An 18,296-nucleotide genomic window follows, 5' to 3' on the forward strand; every position below is an offset into this window, starting at 1 on the left:
GGATTTACAAATAGATGCAAAACTTTTTTTTTTTTTTTTAATGGGAGGGTAGAAGTGATAGTGGGCCAGTAGAATAATCAGTTGTCCTTCCTCAAGACAAAAGTTATTTGCATATATATGGACAAGACTCATTTGCATTGGTATCAGTAATCTAGTTACCTACACTTCACAGAGTTGTAAGCTGCTTTCTATCTTTTGCATTTTTATGTGACTGTATACATCTGATGTACTATACATCCATGTACAAGAGGCAGATATCTTCTCTGAGAGGTGTAAAACTTATTCTTTCAGGAATGCCCTCTAAGAATAGTGAAACCAACAATTTGTATATGCATTCATGTATATATGTGTACGTTTATATATATATATATATATATATATATATATTTCAAAAAGCAAAGCATCATCTTTGTCCATTGTTAACTTAATGGTAAGAATGGGGGCCACCAGGCAACAGTGGAGCACCAGAAGGCCCTGGACGCATTTGAAAAGGATCAGAGAGAGTGGGATATAGTTCTGGTGTGGAATATCACTCTGCAGGGGCAGGATATGGTCCTGGTGATCCCCAGACTCCTGGTGCAACACTGCCCAGTGGAACAGGTGGTGCTGCCCTTGGTGCTTCCAGAGTAGGAGGAACAGGATATGGCCCTGATGATGGGTATGGAGTATTAGGGCTAGGGTTCTGCCCTCCCATTCCTGGTGCCCAAGGTCCAGAAGTCATGGCTCACCATGGACCTAAAGGACTAGCTGCAGCTGGATGTGTGGGTATACCATATGGTCTCAAAAGCACTGGAAGGGACAAATTCGGTGCAGGATATGTGAGACCAGAGACCAGCACAGTTGGGGCTGGATAAGCACCAGCAAGTACACGGACACAAATTTTAGAAACTGCCTATTTTCTGTCAACCTTATTTCCAGTTTTTGTTTAACAGTCTGTGGAAGAACAGCTTGAGATCACACTCAGTGTGGTTCTTACCCATTCGGTGGCCAGTCTTCAGCCGCAGCTGGCGTGCTCCCGTCCTCCATAGGGAACCACTAACCACGCATGGAGGGCACCTGCACTTCTTCAGACCCGTCTGTGACCTCGGGTTGAATAGCAGTAAACTTGCGAGCTAGAGCAGTCCACTCACCCTGAAATTCCCCCTTAGTCTCTGCCTTTTCAGCCGCCACTGGCTTGTCCTTTTCAATCTCCTCAGGAATTTTTCCTAAGTTGAGATCAGGTGGAGCCTGCGCTGGTGCTCATGGGAGACCATGCTGCGCAGGCGCAGAACTTCCCTGCGGCATCTACCTGGGGACCGCTGAGTGAGCTCCCTAGCTGCAGAGGAGCACTCTGGCTGACTAAGGCAGAGGACAAGCCCACTTAGAGCAGTGAAAGGCGGGTTAACAAACCACGCCTCTGTCTTATGAAACGCACAACAGCGTCATATCATCAGGTCATCCTGAAGGGACGAAAACCCACTCTGCCATTGAACACACTGCTAATCATTTTGCTGCATTTAGAAGTCTTTCATATGAGAGGGGAAAGATGGCAGAGGAGTAGGGGACCCTATTTCAGCTGGTCCCCGGAATTGAGCTGGATATCTACCAGACCACTGTGAGCACCAACAAAATCAGCCTGAGATGTAAGAAGATCTGGATTTCTACAAACAGAATATCGGAGGCAGTTGGTTTTAAGGTATGAAGCGGAGAGCCGTGATCCTGCGGGCAGATATCGGAGGATAAACGAGGGCGGGAGGGTGCCTGGCCGTGGGGATCCTACGCCGCCGGTGAGTGACAGCCTCGCGCGCTGCGGACGGGGCGCAGACTCGCAGACCAGTAGCGTCCGGAAAGAACTTTAGGGCAGCCCCCGGGGTGGAAAACCAGACCGGTGGGGTCGCGCGCTCGCGAACTGCAGCCTCCCCCCCCCCCCCCACAGAAATCGGAGTGATGGTCGCTTCCGCACGCGAACTGCAGCACCCCCCCCCCCCCCACACACACAGAAACCAGAGCGAGCTACAGTCACGTGCACGTGAACTGCAGCCTCCCAGTCGGAAACCCGGTGCGCTGGGGTCGTGCCGGTGAACTGCAACCGCCGGGGGTGGAAACCCCAAGTGGTAGAGTCACGCGCACGCGCGAATTGGGAGCGGCTGGCAGTTTTAGAAGCACAAAAGGCAGAGACGTGCCCCCACCTGGAGGCAGGACTGGGAGCGCTGCGGAGGGGCGCACAACCCAGGCCGCTGCAGTTTATAGCAGCAGGGACAGAAACGGAGACAGTGTGGCCTGGAGAGCTCACTGAAGCACAGACTGAGGTCTCCCTGCTCTGAGGCAGAGGGCTGGAAACGGTCTCTTCTGCTCTGACTCGTGGAAGAGATGCGGAAAGCCGCCAGGGAAAGACGCCAGAGAGCAAAAGCCCCAAAGACTGATTCCCACTGAGCCCATCCCCCGCCACAGGGGCGCAGGGCAACTCCGCCCAAACAGGGTTGCCTGAGTAACAGCGCGGCAGGCCCCTCCCGCAGAAGACAGGCTGGGAAAACAAGAGGCCAGCAACCCTAAGGTCCCAAGAAAACAGGTGCATCTTGCTTGGGTTCTGGTCAATAATTTGGACTCTATACATTCCCTCAAACACCCATCAACAGAATGACTAGGAGGAGGAGCCCCCCAAACAGAAAAGACTCAGAGATTATGACTTATGCTGCAGATTTACAAATGGATGCAGATATACCCAAGATGTCAGAGATGGAACTCAGGCTAGCAATTGTGAAGACAATGGCTAGAATGGAGAAATCAATTAATGGCAACATAGAGTCTCTAAGGGGAGAAATAAAAGGTGAATTGGCAGAACTTAAAAATGCTATCAATGAGATCCAATCCAATCTAGATAATCTAACAGCTAGGGTAACTGAGACAGAAGAGAGAATAAGCGATCTGGAAGACAGTATAATAGATAAAAAGGGAAAAGAGAAGGCCAGGGAAAAACAACTCAGAATCCATGAAAATAGAATCAGAGAAATAAGTGACACCATGAGGCATTCCAATGTCAGAATAATTGGAATCCCGGAGGGAGTGGAGAGAGAGAGAGGGCTAGAAGATGTATTTGAGCAAATCGTAGCTGAGAACTTCCCTAATCTGGGGAATGAAACAAACATTCGAGTCCTAGAGGCAGAGAGGACCCCTCCTAAGATCAAGGAAAACAGGCCAACACCCCGGCATGTAATAGTAAAACTTGCAAATCTTAGAACCAAGGAAACCATCTTAAGGGCAGTTAGGGGGAAGAGATCCCTTACGTACAGAGGGAGGAACATCAGAATAACGTCAGACCTATCCACAGAGACCTGGCAAGCCAGAAAGGCCTGGCAAGACATACTCAGGGTAGTAAATGAGAAGAACATGCAGCCAAGAATACTTTATCCTGCAAGGCTTTCATTTAGAATGGATGGAGAGATGCAGAGCTTCCAGGACTGGCAGAAGTTGAAAGAATATGTGACCACTAAGCCGGCCCTGCAAGAAATATTAAGGGGGGTTCTATAAAAAGAGAAAGACCCCAAATTTCTACAACAGAAATTTACAGGGACAATCTATAAAAACAACGTCTTCACAGGCAGCATGACAATTAATTCATATCTCAATAATCACTCTCAACGTGAATGGCCTAAACGCTCCCATAAAACAGCACAGGGTTGCAGATTGGATAAAAAGACAGGACCCAGGGCGCCTGGGTGGCTCAGTTGGTTAAGCGACTGCCTTCAGCTCAGGTCATGATCCCATGGTCCTGGGATCGAGTCCCGCATCGGGCTCCCTGCTCTGCGGGGAGCCTGCTTCTCCCTCTCCCACTCCCCCTGCTTGTGTTCCCTCTCTCGCTGTGTCTCTCTCTGTCAAATAACTAAATAAAATCTTTTATAAAAAAAAAAAAAAGACAGGACCCATCCATATGCTGTCTACAAGAGACTCCTTTTGAACCTAAAGATACATCCAGACTGAAAGTGAAGGGATGCAGATCTATCTTCCATGCCAGTGGACCTCAAAAGAAAGCTGGGGTAGCAATTCTTATATCAGACAAATTAGATTTTAAACTAAAGTCTGTAATAAGAGACACAGAAGGACACTATATCATTCTTAAAGGGTCTATCCAACAAGAAGATCTAACAATTGTAAATATCTATGCCCCCAACATGGGAGCAGCCATATACATAAGCCAACTGTTAACCAAAATAAAGAGTCATACTGATAACAATATGTTAATTGTAGGAGACCTCAATACTCCACTCTCAGCGATGGACAGATCATCTAAGCAGAAAATCAACAAGGAAACAGCTTTGAATGATACATTGGACCAGATGGGCCTCATAGATATTTACAGAACATTCCACCCTAAAACAACAGAATACTCATTCTTCTCGAGCGCACATGGAACTTTCTCCAGAATAGACCATATACTGGGTCACAAATCAGGTCTCAACCGATACCAAAAATTGAGATTATTCCCTGCATATTCTCAGACCACAATGCTCTAAAACTGGAACTCAATCACAAGAAAGAATTCGGCAGAAATTCAAACACTTGGAAGCTAAAGACCACTCTGCTCAAGAATGTTTGGGTCAACCAAGAAATCAAAGAAGAACTTAAACAATTCATGGAAATCAATGAGAACAAAAACCCATCGGTCCAAAACCTATGGGATACTGCAAAGGCGGTCCTAAGGGGGAAGGAAATACATAGCCATCCAAGCCTCACTCAAAAAAATAGAAAATTCCCAAATTTACCAACTAACTCTACACCTTAAAGAACTAGAGAAAAAGCAACAAATGATGCCTAAGCCATGCATTAGGGGAGAAATAATTAAAATTAGAGCAGAAATCAATGAATTAGAAACCAGAAACACAGTAGATCAGATCAACAAAACTAGAATTTGGTTCTTTGAAAGAATTAATGAGATCAATAAACCACTGGCCAGACTTATCCAAAAGAAGAGAGAAAGGACCCAAATTAATAAAATTATGAATGCAAGGGGAGAGATCACAACTAACACCAAGGAAGTAGAAACAATTATTAGAAATTATTATCAACAACTATAGGCCAATAAACTGAGCAATCTGGATGAAATGGAGGCCTTCCTGGAAACCTATAAGCTGCCAAGACTGAAACAGGAAGAAATTGACAACCTGAATAGACCAATAACCAGTAACGAGATTGAAGCAGTGATCAAAAACCTCCCAAAAAACAAGAATCCAGGGCCTGCTGGATTCCCTGGGGAATTCTACCAAACATTCAAAGAAGAAATAATACCTATTCTACTGAAGCTGTTTCAAAAAATAGAAACAGAAGGAAAACTTCCAAACTCATTCTATGAGGCCAGCATTACCTTAATTCCCAAACCAGGCAAAGACCCCATCAAAAAGGAGAATTTCAGACCGATATCCCTGATGAATATGGATTCCAAAATCCTCAACAAAATCCTAGCTAATAGGATCCAACAATACATTAAAAGGATCATCCACCACGACCAAGTGGGATTTATCCCCGGGATGCAAGGGTGGTTCAACATTCGCAAATCAATCAATGTGATAGAGCACATTAATAAGAGAAGGGAGAAGAACCATATGGTCCTCTCAACTGATACAGAAAAAGCATTTGACAAAATACAACATCCTTTCCTGATTAAAACTCTCCAGAGTATAGGGATAGAGGGAACATTCCTCAAGCTCATAAAATCCATCTATGAAAAACCCACAGCGAATATCATCCTCAATGGGGAAAAGCTGAGGGCCTTCCCCTTAAGATCAGGAACACGTCAAGGGTGCCCACTCTCACCACTGTTGTTCAACATAGTACTAGAAGTCCTAGCAACAGCAATCAGACAACAAAAAGAAATAAAAGGTATTCAAATTGGCAAAGAAGAAGTCAAACTCTCTCTTTTTGCAGACGACATGATACTTTATGTGGAAAACCCAAAAGACTCCACCCCCAAATTACTAGAACTCATACAGCAATTCAGTAATGTGGCAGGATACCAAATCAATGCACAGAAATCAGTTGCTTTCGTATACACTAACAACGCAACTGTAGAAAGAGAAATTAAAGAAACGATTCCATTTACAATAGCACCAAAAACCATAAGATACCTCGGAATAAACCTAACCAAAGAGGTAAAGGATCTATACTCTAGGAACTACAAAACACTCATGAAAGAAATGGAAGAAGACACAAAAAGATGGAAAAATATTCCATGCTCATGGATCAGAAGAATAAACATTGTTAAAATGTCTGTGCTACCCAGAGCAATCTATACCTTCAATGCCATCCCCATCAAAATTCCAATGACATTTTTCAAAGTGCTGGAACAAACAATCCTAAAATTTGTATGGAATCAGAAAAGACCCCGAATCGCCAAGGAGATGTTGAAAAAGAAAAACAAAGCTGGGGGCATCACGTTGCCCGATTTCAAGCTATATTACAAATCAGTGATCATCAAGACAGCATGGTACTGGCACAAAAACAGACATACAGACCAATGGAACAGAATAGAGAACCCAGATGTGGACCCTCACTCTATGGTCAAATAATCTTTGACAAAGCAGGAAAAAACATGCAAGGGAAAAAAGACAGTCTCTTCAATAAATGGTGCTGGGAAAATTGGACAGCCACATGCAGAATAATGAAACTCGACCATTCTCTAACACCACTCAAAAAGATAAACTCAAAGTGGATGAAAGACCTCAATGTGAGACAGGAATCCATCAAAATCCTAGAGGAGAACATAGGCAGTAACCTCTTTGACATCGGCCACAGCAACTTCTTTCAAGATACATCTCCAAAAGCTAGTGAAACAAAAGCGAAAATGAACTTTTGGGACTTCATCAAGATAAAAAGCTTCTGCACAGCAAAGGAAACAGTCAAAACAAAGAGGCAACCCACAGAATGGGAGAAGATATTTGCAAATGACACTACAGATAAAGGGCTGGTATCCAAGATCTATAAAGAACTTCTCAAACTCAACACCCAAAAAACAAATAATCAAGTCAAAAAGTGGGCAGAAGAGATGAACAGACACTTCTCTGAAGAAGACATACAAATAGCTAACAGACACATGAAAAAATGTTCATCATCATTAGCCATCAGGGAAATCCAAATCAAAACCACACTGAGATACCACCTTACACCAGTTAGAATGGCCAAAATGGACAGGGAAAGAAACAACAAATGTTGGAGAGATTGTGGAGAAAGGGGAACCCTCTTACACTGTTGGTGGGAATGCAAGTTGGTACAGCCTCTTTGGAAAACAGTGTGGAGGTTCCTCAAAGATTTAAAAATAGAGCTACCCTATGACCCAGCAATTGCACTACTGGGTATTTACCCCAAAGACACAGATGTAAGGAAAAGAAGGGCCATATGCACCCCAATGTTCATAGCAGCAATGTCCGCAATAGCCAAACTGTGGAAAGAGCCGAGATGCCCTTCAACAGATGAATGGATAAAGAAGATGTGATCCATATATATACAATGGAATATTACTCAGCCATCAGAAAAGATGAATACCCAACTTTTACATCAACATGGATGGGACTGGAGGAGATTATGCTAAGCGAATAAGTCAAGCAGAGAAGGTCAATTATCATATGGTTTCACTTATTTGTGGAACATAAGGAATAACATGGAGGACATTAGGAGAAGGAAGGGAAAAATGGGGGGCGGGAATTGGAGGGAGAGATGAACCATGAGAGACTATGGACCTGAGAAACAAACAGGGTTCTAGAGGGGAGGGGGGAGGGGGAATTGGTTAGCCCGGTGATGGGTATTAAGGAGGGCATGTACTGCATGGAGCACTGGGTGTTATATGAAAACAATGGATCATGGATCACTACATCAAAAACTAATGATGTATTGTATGGTGACTAACATAATATAATAAAATTAAAAACTACAAAAAAAATACAGATAATTGATATCTAAAAAAATACATACTTTAAATATAAATAAAACAATTATAAAAATAAGTATTTCATAATTTATACCTAAACAACAAAGAAAATAGTTAAAACTGCATGAAATATGATTTTTTTCCAGATTAGAAAGCAAAATTACCTAAGAAATCATAGGCAAATTCTTAATTTTTATGCTGAGTCCTCTTTTTCCCCTTTTCCTATTTCAATCTATCAAAGATCTTCCTACTTTTTTTTTTTTTTTAATGTAGATCCCTACCCATCCTTTATGGTGTTCAAAATTTAACCAGTGAATTTACTGAAGGATCCAGTCTCCTCTTCCCATTACATTATTTCTCCAGGCAGTCATTCAAACTGGATTAATTCCATGAGCCTGTAGTCAAATCATTGATGCTGGCTGTAAACATCCCAAGGTCTGTGGAGCAGACCAGGGAGAGGGGCCACTGTGACCTGTGCAGTCTAGTCAATCGGGTCGTTGTTGCTCTGTAACCACCTTCATCAACTTCAGCTTGTCGGTTTCTGTTCTCACATTTTCAGAGAGTAAAGATCAGAATTGTTGGACACATTCACACATATGTGCCAAGAATAAAACTAATTAACATAGGCAGTAGGCTAAATCTATATTAGGAGAAAAACAAATGTTTTCCAAACTGCTTCATAATTTTTCAAGGCACTAGCCTTTTCATAGAGTCAGTCAGTTACCTTATCACGTGTGATGGTGTTTAGCACTTTCTCTAATTGCTGTGGATACTCTTTGAAGCATTCCGAGAATTAGAAAGGAACCACATACTTCTTTAGGGCTGTCTCCTTAGTTTCAAAACTGAAAGTTTGAAGTAATTTTTCTAGTAAGGACTCAATTAAGTTCTTAGCCAAGGGCCATTATTATACTCAGTGTCTCTCAGGGAAGAGTGGAAGAAGAAAGTTTAATGCTTTCATTTACAAATGTTTGTTCACTTCCCTTTTACTGGTTTAGTCTGGGAGAATAAATAATACCTCTTGTTGGAGCTGTATGTAAAATAGAAGTATGTAGACTCCAAGAGAAGTTCTAAGACAGAGGTTGGCAATGTTTTTCTGTAGAGTCCGGTAGTGAATATTTTAGGTTCTGGAGTCATATGTTATCTCTTGTAACTACTCAACCGGACCACTGTAGCATGAAAACAGTCATAGACCATATGTACATAAATAGCCAATAAAATTTTATTTACAACAACAGGTGGTGGGCTAGATTTGGCCCATGGGCAATAGTTTTCTAACCCTTGGGTAAGAGAGTTTTTTGGTTGGTGTTTGGTTTTGACCAATGAAGTGGTTGGGTTTAGTATTTGTAATGAATATGTTTTATCTATTTAGGCTACTCAGAGGAATTTTTTTTCTTCTGTTTTGGGTAAGACATGATGGTATGTCAATATTATTTGGAAAAATGAGGATTTTTAATTAAAGAAAGACACAAACCAGTTATGAAATAATATGACAACATTGAATTAAACCTGTAAGTTGTTCACCACATAGTATTACAATATCAGTATCTTTGCCTTTAATGGATTTTATCTCTTTTGTATGGTTTTGCCTGTGTTCATTTTACCTCTCCTGTATCACATTTTAATCTAGAGCTATTGATGTCTTAGAAATAAAGCTTTCACTGACAAGGTGTAGTCTAAAAGTTTTTGTGACTGTTGGGCAAATATTGAGACACGTGTGTGTGTGTGTGAATTTTTGTTATTCTCAAATTCTCTGTCTTGGGCTCCATCAACACGTGAGGTTGAATCTACCTGCTTCTATCATCCTGGCGCTGAAAGCCTCAGAACCACTGTGCCCTGAGCTTAAAGGGAAGTCTGAGTCTGAAGTCTAGTATCAGATTAAAAGTCTTCTTTTAACCTGACTCCAAAAGACTTTTAAAAGATTCCTTCAGACACTATGGCATATGAGAAGATTAAAATGTGATGGAAAGGCATGAAATAAACAAGAGCACTTTCTTATCATCTTTGAGGAATCTGTTAGAAAATTCAAAGAAACTTCAAGTGAATCTGAACCTGTATAATGCCTACCCCAAAGAATTTCCCAAGTCTTGGTCACTCTTCAAATGTATTTTAGATACCATGTAAGATATGAAAATGAGTTCTCCACAAAGAATTATAAAGCTCCCACCATACTTGACCAATGTATGTGGGTTAACACCTGCATTTACGAATATCTGAGGCCAGAGTGATGGGAATTCCAAATTCCACCCAGTGTTCAAGATTTTCTTCTACAAAGAAATCTTCTCTCACAATTACAGTGCACATGAATATTTTTTTAATTTGGAATTTAAACACATTTATTGTTTTTGTTTTTCACTTTGCTACTTATTTATATCTCATCATTTACAGGTATCTCCACTTTCTGCCCCTTAAATACTGAAGTATCTTCAGACTCAATCCTAAATCTTTTTCTTTTCTGTAAGTATATCTCTTGCTGATTCTTCTGACCACATGATTTTAAATACCATCTATAATCTGAAACCCCCCAATTTTTATCACTAGTCCCAATTCCTTAGTTGAACTTCAGACATATATATATCTCTCCCTAAAATTTCCACTCTAATGTCTAACATTGCTCCCCAATATCTCAACCTAATAAATTCAAAATAGATCTCTTGGTTCTGCTCCCCCTATTTTCTCCCCACTCAATATTTTTCATCTTAAGTACCTTCCATTCACCTACTTACAAAGGCCAAGATCTAGGAGTCATTTTGATTTTTTTCCCTCACCACTTACATTTAATCCATCACAGATCCTACAAATTCAAACCTACAAATTTGACACTAGATCTCAAATATGTCTGCTTCTCATAACTTTCACTTCTACCACCCTAATCTAAGCTACCATCACACATCATGAGGACTTTAGTAATGCCTTCCTCACTGATCCCTCCAGCTTCCACCCATACCCTTTTATAGTCCAGTCAACATACAGATGCAAGAGTGTTTTTTAAAAATGCACATCAGATCATATAAATCTTCTAATAAAAAGCATCCAAAGACCTCCCATTTTACGTAGGATAGTATCTCGAGTCTTTATGTGGTCCAGAAGGCCAAAAGCAATCTGGTCCTTGCTTACATCTTTGATGTTTCCTACCACACTTCTCTTTGCTCATCAAACATAGTCACACTAGTCATCTTTTTGCTTTTTGGTTATGCCACTCCTGTTCTTTCCTCCAAACCTTTGTCTTTGTAGCTCCTCTGTCTAGAATGGTCTATTGCAGGTATATTTATGTTGGTCCGTCATCATCATTCATGTCTTTGCTTCAGTGTTTTCTTCTTTCTTATCTAGGAGACATGCCTCATTGACCACTTTGCCTTTTAGCTGTTCTCTATTCCTTATTTTCTTCATAGCACTTAAAACTTTCAAATTTATATCATTTATTTGTTTACCTGTTTGTTGTTAGTCTTACCTTTTAGAATGTAGGATTTATGAGGGCAGGGACTTGTATGATTTCTTACCACTTCTCTAGGTTACAGAATGCCTAACATATAGTATGTACTCAATATGTATTTATTGAATAAATGAATGTTTTATACTTAATTGCCTGTTCCACTTAGATATGTTTAATTTCATAAAAATTTTCTTAAAATTACATTGAAAGCAGTATTTCATTTTAATTTGAATTCCTTTATTTGTGAGAATAAACATAGATTTATATGTTTATTGACAACTTGTATTTATTCTTCTGGGAAAAACTTGTTCAAAATTATCTTACTTCCTCTCACAAAGGAAAGATCCTGGTAATCACGATAATATAACAGCAAGTAGTTTATTTAAATTAAATTAATAGTAGTTAATTTAAATAAAGTTGGTACAGCCACTTCCCTCACCAATCTTTATTCATGACAATAATTTCCTTTTTTCTAATAATTCAATTTCTTTATAACCTATAAAAAGAAAGCTTATAAGAAAGCAAAATATCCTCTGAAGTATTAACTTTTTTTTTAAAGCAATTTGCAAATCTTGGTATTTTTCTTGAACACATTATTTTCTTGCCAACTTCTGAGTAGATGTTAACTTTACATGGCAGTAATCTATTCTTATATGACAACATAATAATTCACATAAATTGAAGTAGTGTAAATAGAAATATGACACTAACTAATTAGAACAAACTGGACTTTTCAAAATAAAGATGGCAAAACACAATGTGAATATGGTATATTTGATTTAAACTTTTTAAATGCTCACCAGTGTTAATTCTAATAGTCCAAATAAATTTCTCAAATTCTTCATGCATTTTGCAAGGGAGAGCTCACATTTCTAAAGGTAATGGAATCACGCTGCACAATATTTCTATAGTCCATACCTACTCCAGAGACCTCATCTCTTTCGTATAGAAATTATCTTTAAGGAAACATTTATGCTTTACATAGAGCAGAACTATGATTTACTCTATATTTTACCTTCATATTTTATTTTATTTTAGAAATTTGCTTCTCTGTGTAAGGTGCTGCCTTAGACATACCCGCTGTCTCCCTGGTCAGTGATTTTCACCGCATTTCCTTGGTGTCCTTGGATTTGCCTCAAGAATGTGGATTGAGGGTGAACAGCAGGAGCAGGGTGGGAGGTCAAATAAAAACAGGCGGAGTCTGTGTCCCTTAACATAAATGCAATGTGGATTTCTGGTCTTTTTCATGATGATACAACGTATCATTATCAATGTGCAGATCCAGCCAAAGATGACCTCATTCACTGAAGGGCCAAGGAAGGATGTGCGCAGAATTCAATCTTGAGAGTAGTGCAGAGCTCTGCTATTCCTTTAAACAAACTGACCCTCATCTGGAATAAAGTAGGATGGCAAATTTGAGTGCATTTCCTTTTTATCCACCTTGTGGCTCAGGGCTATCAGAACTCATTTCCACCAGTCAAAAGTTTAGAATTGATATTTGATGTTTTCTCATGGCATTATAAAAAATGGAATTCACATTAATGTTTTTTACTTGCATGATTTGGATCTTCCTTTCTTTTCTTGCTTTATCTCTATTTTCATTGCTTTATCTCTATTTATTTTCATAACTAATGTATATTACCTATTTTTCTATGGAAAGTAAGATAGCCATTTAAAAAATAAATATATATATATTTTTTGTATCTATAGATATATTTTTTAAATTTTTTATTGTTATGTTAATCACCATACATTACATCATTAGTTTTAGATGTAGTGTTCCATGATTCATTGTTTGTGCATAACACCCAGTGCTCCATGCAGAACATGCCCTCTTTAATACCCATCACCAGGCTAACCCATCCTCCCACCCCCTCCCCTCTAGAACCCTCAGTTTGTTTTTCAGAGTCCATCGTCTCTCATGGTTCATCTCCCCCTCCAATTTCCCCCCTTCATTCTTCCCTTCCTGCTATCTTCTTCTTCTTCTTCTTTTTTTTTTCTTAACATATATTGCATTCTTTGTTTCAGAGTTACAGATCTGAGATTCAACAGTCTTGCACAATTCACAGCGCTTACCAGAGCACATACCCTCCCCAGTGTCTATCACCCAGTCACCCCATCCTTCCCACCCCACCCCCCACTCCAGCAACCCTCAGTTTGTTTCCTGAGATTAAGAATTCCTCATATCAGTGAGGTCATATGATACATGTCTTTCTCTGACTTATTTCGCTCAGCATAATACCCTCCAGTTCCATCCACGTCATGGCAAATGGCAAGATCTCATTCCTTTTGATGGATGTTCCTCAAAAAGTTGAAAATAAGCTACCATACGATCCAGCAATTGCACTACTGGGTATTTACCCCAAAGATACAAATGTAGGGATCCGAAGGGGTATGTGCACCCCGATGTTTATAGCAGCAATGTCCACAATAGCTAAACTATGGAAAGAGCCAAGATGTCCATCGACAGATGAATGGATAAAGATAAATATATATTTTTATGTTCTAGGCAAGTAGATCAATTTCCTATGCAATAAAATGATTTTTTTTTTGCCATTTGAAAAATTTGTATTTTTTTTAAATCAGAAGTTCACTTATATGTAGATCAGGATTCTTCTTACTTTAAATGACTTAAAATCACTATTACTAACAGGTAAAATAAATAAACTATTGACTGACAATACTCTAAGAAGGATATTCTTAGACAAAGAGATGCTTGAAATTAGATATCCAGATGCTGCCAGGAATCTGCCTCTTTCCATAGCTCTTCTAGTGCCTGAAGAACTTATTCTTGTTGGTTAAGTCACAGACACTTAACCAGACAACGCGAGACTTCACAGTCTCATCATCAACAGCCCCCTCTACCTGTTCCCATTAGAGAAATAATAGGAAAAACTACTTGTTCAAACCATGCTGAGCCACATGGCCTTCTCTACATCAACCACTGTGACTTTGAGAGTCTGTGACAGGACACACTCAGTTGCCCTCACCAATCCTCTCCGGACAGAGAGAAAGAAAAGCAGATCCCCCGAAGTGGGCCCTACTATCTGATGTAGATTAAACAATGATATAGATCAGAAACACTTTTGCTGAGGGTCTGTGCCCTAAATACAATTATACTAAATGCTGCCTTATCATATCAGAAATAATGCAAATGTAGAATATTGCAAATAAATCTGTCAAAATGGTGTAGTGGTGAAGGGGAGTCCTGGACCTTTCCACTTAAGAGCTCTGTTGCTTTTGGCAAGTTACTGAAATGCTTTGATCCTCTGTGTCTCTATCTGAAGTGACCATAAATCACTACATTAGGGTTTTGTTGTAGAGATTGGAAACTAGAAAACACGTCTGTATACGCCTCCAGGATCTAGGATTCAGTCAGCACTCAGATGGTGGTCACCATTGCTGTTGTTGGTTGTTGCTGCAGAATTTTGCAGTGAAAGCACTTTTCCTGAGCTGTCTTTCAGCCACACATACTCCATCTGAACACTCTGCTGAGGCTGTGAATGTTTTTTTCCACCCTATAGCACACACACACACACAAATATTCTACGATTTGCAAAACACACATTTCTCCTGCTTCTTATGTTTTTATCTTCTCTCCCCCTTTAGAGCCTTACTTTCTGTTTCCTTTTTCTTCCTATTTTCTCATCTCCATTTTAAGTTTTTCCTTTTTCCCTCTATGGTCCATCTCTGCTCAGTGCTGACTCCCTGCCCGCCCATAGACTTTGGTGCCCCTTTAGACTTGTGGGCACAATTCAACAGTGAATGAAGCTCCCATTGCCATGGCCAGATCATGAATACCAAAGGTTCCATCCTGGCAATCTATTTCTCTGTGATGTGAGAGGGAAATGGTGGTTAGTCATATGGAAAACAGTTGTCTACTGAATTTGACTGCTCCCTTTGACAGTCACACAGACAGGTTGCTATAGATGGGGTTTAGAGCAAGTAGTTTCCAAGGAAAGGTATAAGTGCATTCTGTGAGAGGGGAGCGGATTCAAGATCCAATTCTCCAGGGGTGCGTGTGTGTGCGCCTGTGCGTGCGTGTGTGTGTGGTGATAAACCAAATCCCATGTGCCTCTCATATTTGGAATGACATTAGCATATACCTAAAGCACTTTCTTTTCAATAAGCAGTATGTGTTCTGGAAATGCCAACTCATATTAAAATATAATTAGGAAAGTAAGCCTCTTCTCATAATAATAGCGTGTTTTAAATTCAATGTACATATTTTGGTACTTGCACCATGTTTTCAGTCATTAGTGTATATAAGCCATTCTATATTCTGGTCATACACATGGGTGGACAGGGTCAGTATAGAACATGAACTCAATATACTAGCATTCACTTGAGATAGCATACTCATATCTGTAGGACTAAACATAGCTTTTCACTACCACTGAACTTCACTACAATTTCACCTCATCAACAAAAACGTCACTCTCAGTTTCTTTCTTTTTTTTTTTTTTTAAAGGTTTCATTTATTTATTTGACAGAGAAAGACACAGCGAGAGAGGGAACACAAGCAGGGGTAGTGGGAGAGGGAGAAGCAGGCTTCCCGCTGAGCAGGGAGCCCCATGCGGGGTTCGATCCCATGACCCCGGGATCATGACCTGAGCCGAAGGCAGATGCTTAACGACTGAGCCACCCAGGCGCCCCCACTCTCAGTTTCAAAATACACTTACCTCCAACTTACTCTTCAACATCCTCTTGATTTTGTACCTTATTTTATGCAGTCCTGATGTCTTTTCTTTGGATATTCACGAGTGTGTTATTATTTTCAATACGGACACCCTCCTTACTAACAGGCATTTATGTAATTCTCTTAGAGTAACTTAGGTACTTTTTTGATGATGATGATGGTGTTAGAATAAAAATACCCCATGTTATGTAATTGAGAGTGTTTGACAGTGATTTATGCATTTGTAACACCTTAAGACTTTGCCATTAGCAGGTGTCATCCATGTCAAAACATAAAAAGGTAATTACTTTATGGAAAGAGATGTTACCCAAGTAATTCCTTAGAAGTTTATGCTACTTCCAGTAGAATTGAAATTTCATGCCATTGCCAATGAGAGCATCTCTTACAGTCATCAGTGCATAATCTTAATCTTAATGAGGTCCCAATCACATTTGGCTGTCATAGGTTTTTAAATATATCCTAAGTCTATTACTTGGTTCCATTAATTAGTATGTATATTTTCAGGATCCTAAAATAGATATCATATTAAGCGGAAAATTAAGAGATGTATTCTCGACATCCTGTTTGGTTTTTACACTATTCATAGGATACAGAGGCTTAAGTATTAGTAGAACAGCCTTCTCTGTTACAGGCATTTAGTAATTTTGCAAGAAGGCTCTATTAACATTTTATTTTTTCTTTAATGGCTTTAATGAAAATGAAAAAAATGAAAAAATAATTGTCTTAAAGACCTAATATACCCATTTGGAATAAGGGCTGGTTAGGGATAGAGAGACTGCTACAGCCATTAATGAATTCTACAAATTTTCTGGGTGATTTGTCACAATTGAGAATCAGCTTTGTTATGAACTGAATCATATCACCCCTAAAATTCATGTGTTAAAGCTTTAACCCCAGATGTGATGGTATTTGGAGATGGGGCCTTGGGAAGTAATTAGGTCATGACGGTGAGCTTTCTTAATCTCTCTGTCTCTGTCAGGACATAATAAAGAATCAGGAAGAGAGACCTCACCAGGAATGGAATCAGCCAGCACCTTGATCTTGGACTTCCAGAACTGAGAAATAAACTGAGAAATAAACTCAGAACTGAGAAATAAATATCTGTTGTTTAAGCCACCCTGTCTATGGTATTTTTTTTTTTATAGCAACCCAAGTAACTAATACAAGCTTTATAATCTGCATCAAGAGTAATATGCTAATTCCATTAGAAGAGCTATTTGGTAGGCAGTGATAAAGAGAATTGTTTCTATTTGATTTTGCAGGGAAGATACCCTGGAAAATAAAACCAGCTCACCTTGAATGGTTCATAGTTTAAAAGTCTGACTCAGAGTCTTTATGCTCCAATGACATATTTCACTTTTAAATTTGGCTGAGCATAAAGCATAATGAGTGACAAATATGTGGTGGAGGCTGTTACTACAGGTCATGTCTCAGTGGTATTTTTCAAGAGCTAGTAAATGTAATAGAGCTTTGTACATTTTCAGAATCATTCAAGTGACTATAATAACTTTTCTACTGTTCCATTGGAGTCATATGACATGTTGAAAATATTAAAATCAGCTTATCTTTATTTAAAACCAAAGTCAGTGTTTCTGTGATGTGCTTTCAAATGGCTGTCAAATATTAACTTGTACTGTATATTTTGACATTTATAAATAGCACTCTAAATAAATTATAATTCTCAAATAGTGCTACATTAAGTCTCCTATCAAGGTTTTATATAACTCTTTAGCTACTGAAGAAAGAAAAAATTATTGCAACAATTTTGAAGAGATATTATTTGATGATAGTGATAATTCTTCCTACAAAGATATTTTTGGTAAAACTCTACATAATACATAATAAGGTTCTAATATGTACAATCTAAAAATAGTAACAGTTTCAACTTCCTGGATATCCATTTCTCTATACTGGGCAATCTTTATTTTATCCAAAATTGTATGTTTTACATCAATAGTATGAGGCAATGTGTCTGAGTAGGACAAACAACAGCAACAACAACCGCCACAACAAGTAAAAACAGCTCCCTGCATAGTGCAAATTTGTATTCTTTTTAGAATCAGGATATCTCATTATCCTGATTTACAGGTTTATGGATTTAGAAAATGAAACAAAAAGTTTTATAAATGTAGTTAAGTCTATTAGAGAGGATGAACTCAGAAATATATTTAATGAAATAAATTAAAGCACTTCATAAACTGTAAAATGCTGAATAAACCCCCCAAACAATAAACAACTCAAATCTTTTCCCTCCTAGTTCAGAGATCCTTCTA

Source organism: Mirounga angustirostris, unplaced genomic scaffold (assembly GCF_029215605.1).
Source record: "Mirounga angustirostris isolate CCGP_5_RB_7025 unplaced genomic scaffold, mMirAng1.0.hap1 SCAF_3, whole genome shotgun sequence".
In the NCBI taxonomy this organism is placed as follows: Eukaryota; Metazoa; Chordata; class Mammalia; order Carnivora; family Phocidae; genus Mirounga; species Mirounga angustirostris.